Consider the following 5,013-nt stretch of genomic DNA (forward strand, 5'->3'; position numbering starts at 1 on the left):
TTGAATCTATTTGGGCACCTTTGACCTTCCTGGATTTGAATGTTCACGTTTTCCCCAAAACTAGGGAAATTTTTTTTCTTTCTTTTTTTTTTTAAGATGACCGGTAAGGGGATCTTAACCCTTGACTTGATGTTGCCAGCACCACGCTCACCCAGTGAACTAACCGGCCATCCCTGTATAGGGATACGAACCCGTGGCCTTGATGTTATCAGCACCACACTCTCCTGAGTGAGCCACGGGCCGGCCTGGATGAAAATTTTTTGATTATCATTTCAATTCCTTCATTGGTATTAGTCTATTCAAGTTTACTCTTTTTTCTTGAGCCACTTTTGGCATTTCATATTTTTTTCTCGAAATATGTCCATTTTTTTCTAGGTTTTTAAATTTATTGGTATAAAATTTAATTTAAAAAATTTTAATCCATGTTATGTGTGTTTTGATCTCTTTTTTATTTTCTGTTCTGTTCATTTGCATATTTTTTCCTTTTTATGACTTTTACCAGATTTGTCTAGCTTATTAATACTTTCAAACAGCTATGTTTTAAAAATCTTTTAAAGGGCCGGCCCGTGGCTCACTTAGGAGAGTGCGGTGTTGATAACACCAAGGCCACAGGTTCGGATCCCTATATAGGGATGGCCGGTTAGCTCACTTGGGAGAGCGTGGTGCTGACAACACCAAGTCAAGGGTTAAGATCCCCTTAGTGGTCATCTTTTAAAAATAAATAAATAAATAGATAGATAGATAGATAGATAGATAGATAGATAAACAAATAAAATAAAAATCTCTTAAAAATCTTTTTCACTGATGTCTGCCTTTATTTTTTCAACTCCCTTTTTTCTCTGGATCTCAACTTTGTAGCTGTTTCCCAAATAATGGAACAGAACATCAGTTAGGAATGTTTTCAGTTAAAGAGAACTGAACAAAGATAGCTTAAACAAATAGGTGGGTTTTCGTTTTGTTTTGTTTTATATTCACATGAGAAGTATGGATGTAGGTAGCTGTCAAGACTGATTCAACTGCTAGACTATCAAGAACCATCTTGGGTTCTTCCTGCTTTTCAACTTAGCTGTCCTGAGCATGTTGGCTTTTTAACCTGATGACTATCACCTACCTCACAACTCCAGAAAGAACATCCATGTCCGAGGGAGGAAAAAAGAGATGACACAAGCGAAGCATCTTCTATGTCATTCCCTTCTATTAGAAAACAACATATCTGCCCACTACCCCCCAGAACACTCCTGCTTCATCTCATTGGCCAGAGCTGTGTCACATGGCCAGCTCTAACTGCACAGGGGTCTGGGAAAGCAAGTACCGTATGAGGCTTTTTCAGTCTCTAATGTGGAGTAAGGAAGAAGGGAGTTGGAAATGGCTGCTGGATTAGCCACCAACAGTGTGTGTCAGAAATGATTGGCTCATTTCTTTTCAGTCTTCCTTGGTTTTTTTAAATCCCTTCCTGATGCCTTTTGGATTAATCCTCACCCTGATCTTATTGCTCACCATTTCATTTCAGCTGTAAACATTCTATTTGATCCATGTAAGGATTTCACCTATTAAATTTTTCAAACTCAGTGTTTCCTATTGATTATTCTGGCTTGTTCCTACCTGATGTTAGCTATATCCTTCTTTATCATTTGAAGATATTTATTATACTTATTTTAAACTGTCAGATCTGTTAATTCTGCTTCATCTAATATTAATTTCTCAGTTCATTGTTTTTCTGTTATTGCAAATGTGTTCCCCTAGGAGTTCATATTACCTTGGGTGTATTAGTGAACTTGTCAGGGGAAGGCTAAAACCCAGACCCTGGGAAATATAGGAGGAGGTAGGGAGGTAATGTTTATGGTCTAGTGGTCTGGCCCTGGGCTGGAGTGCAGGGATAGTGTTGCTGGTTTTCCGTCTCACCGTGGCAATGGGGCAGATAATGATCCTACCAGAGCCTTGGGGGGTGAGGATGCAGTGTGGTGGGGAAACAGTGAGCACAATGAAAAAGCTCTCTCTCCATCAGCCTCGCCCCCATCTCAAGGTGCCACACTTCCACTCTGGCTGCAGTAACTGTCTCCCCACAATTGGCTCCCAACTACCTTCTGTCTCCTCATGGGTTTCTCAGCTTTTACCTCGGATTTTCATATGCTTAACCTCTCTTCAGTTCTTTTTCTTTTTCAGTGTTGTGATTGTTAAACGGAAAACCTCCAGCAAACAAAAGTTGAGTTCAATCGACCCCATTTTCCATCACACGGCAACTATTATCATCAACTCTGGCCTCTGTTACAGTATTTCATCTATCCTCGTCCCTCACCTCTGGCCTATTGGATTATTGGATTATTTTTAAACAAATCCCAGACTTATTTCTGAGGCATCTCCAGGATTTGGAAGAGGTAGCTAGTACTAGCAGTCTGTCCTGTCTGTATTAGTTCACCACCTTTTTGTGTGTGTGTGTGACTGGCGGTACTGGGATCTGGACCCTTGACCTTACAACACCGCATTCTAACCAACTGAGCTAACCAGCTAGCCCTAGTTCACCATTGTAGTGAATTGAATAATGTCCCCCCAAAATTCATTGAAGCTTGAATGTGTCCCCCAAGTTTTATGTATTAGAAACTTAGCCCCCACTGTGACTGTTAAGAGGGTGGGAACTCCTATTATGGTAATTGAAAGGTGGAGCCTTGAAGAGGTGATTGGATTGTAGGACCATGCCATGGTGAATGGATTAAAAATGGTGGTCAGTGGCGTGGTTCTGAGTGCTTTAAAAGAAGAGAGAGGAGAGGCTGTCTTGCTCTCTCTTTTGCTGATCTCTCTGCTTCTGCCACCTTGAAATGTGAGACCCCTGAGTCACTGTCACCACCACCAAATGGACTTTGGAATTCTCAGCCTCAAAACCTGTAAGCAATAAATTTCATTTTCTTTATAAATCACCCAGTTCGATGTACTTTGTTTTATCTTATCTGCTCCATTTAGTAATTTCCCCCCAACTTTATTATAAAAAATTTCAAACACACAATAAAGTTATCCACCAGCCAGATTCAACATCTGGCCATATTTGTTTAACTTATATTACTGTTATATTTTTGTGAACTATTGGAAAATTCCAAACATTCAGATGCTTTAGCTTTAAGTATTTCAGCATGCATCTCTCAAGAATGGGAACATTTTCTCACATAATCACAGTATCGTTATTATAGTTCAGTAAATTAGAAGTATTTCCATAAAAGCCTTTCACTTCTAATCCGTACTCAAATTTCCTCAATTAAACTGTGATTTAATCAAGATTCATGGTTTGCATTTAGTTGTTTTTTATATTCTCTTTGAATCTAGAACAGTCTTTGTGCTTCTTGATATTGACTTTGTGATGAGATTAGGCCAGATGTCTGGCAGAGTGTCCTGCACCCTAAATTTGCCTAGTTATTTCTTTTCTTTTCTTTTTTTTTTTTTAAAGATGACTGGTAAGGGGATCTTAACCCTTGGCTTGGTATTGTCAGCACCATGCTCAGCCAGTGAGTGAACCAGCCATCCCTATATATAGAGATCTGAACCCATGGCCTTGGTGTTATCAGCACCGCACTCTCCCGAGTGAGCCACGAGCCGGCCCATTGTCTAGTTATTTCTGATGGTGTCTTTTGGTGTGTTCTTCCATCCCTGTAAAGTTAAGTCCAGAGGCTGGATTGGATTCCGGTTACATGTTTTTGGCAATATCATCTCCTGGATGATGCTGTGTACTTCATATTGTAACCTATCAGGAGACACATAATGTCAGGCTGTGGGTTGACCTACTACTGATGATGCTGTTTGATCACTTGGTGACTGCCACATTTTTGCAGGTAAGGGTATGCTTTCCCTTTGCGTAACTGCTAATGCAAATAATCTGTGGTGCAATATCTGGCACTATAAAAACATCTTGTACTCAGTAACCTATCATCTAGCATCCACTGAATCATTTATTTCATTGGGATTATAGTATAGTTAATTCCACAGAGTTTTTTTATATTGGTTACTATATTTTTCAGTTTTTTGTTTTTCTAGTTTTTAAAATGTCTTTTTAAAAACATATTGTTCTGTTCTTTCACAATGACATATTTGTTTTTACACCTTGCTATCTTTTTTATTTCAAGCATACTAATTAAATAGACTATTATTTTTATTACCAGTTCAGGGTGGGGAAAGCTATTTCTCATTCTCTCTCATGGTGATGTGTCTGTGGTAATGCGCTGGAGTCCCTGGCCTATGTTAGTGTCCTTGCCTAATGGTCTTGGGTTTGTTAAGGTCCTAGGGGTTTCACTATTCCTGAACCATGGGCCATTCAGGGGTCAACTCCCACTGCTGCCCTGACTTCTCTCTTCATTTTTGGCACAAGAGGAATTTTCACTTTGGGTTTCCTGTGGCTTTTGCTGTTTTGAGACCACTTGATGTTAATTTCTTGACTTCTGTTTCCTGTAACAGGAAGGTATTGGAATCAGAAACAATTTATGAGGTCTGGAGCTTTATCACCCATGCACAGCCAGAATAAATTCACTGGAATCTGCCCAAAGTTGAGGAAGTGGAAATAACCCCCCCTGCAAAAATCCATGTGCCCAAGAGTTCCCTCATTGGCCTAGGGGCCTTGGCACATACTATTCTCAGATTAGTCTGGAAAGCTCTCCACCTCCTTGCTCTCCATTTTGGCATACATGGCTCCTTTAAGTTCTCTAAACTTAAGTTACATACTACTTCACAGATTCTTCCCTGCCACTTTATCAAAAGTAGGTTCCTCCATTATTCTCTTATGCCAGCTCTCAGTTTTCCTCAGGGCAGTGACCACAATTCCTAATTTACTTATTATTTACTTCTTTTTGTCCCGCTCGTGTTAGAAATGCTTGGTGGAGGACAGGAACTTTGTGTCTATTTCACTACTACCTCCACCGCCCTAGCACCATGCCTGGCACGTGGTAGACACTCAATAACTATTTGATGAATCAGTGTCTGGAAGGCACCTTATCCTTAACCTCTCGAGTGAAGAAACATTCTCCCCTGTAATGCAAA

The sequence above is a fragment of the Cynocephalus volans genome, chromosome 8 (genome assembly GCF_027409185.1).
Source record: "Cynocephalus volans isolate mCynVol1 chromosome 8, mCynVol1.pri, whole genome shotgun sequence".
Classification (NCBI taxonomy): Eukaryota; Metazoa; Chordata; class Mammalia; order Dermoptera; family Cynocephalidae; genus Cynocephalus; species Cynocephalus volans.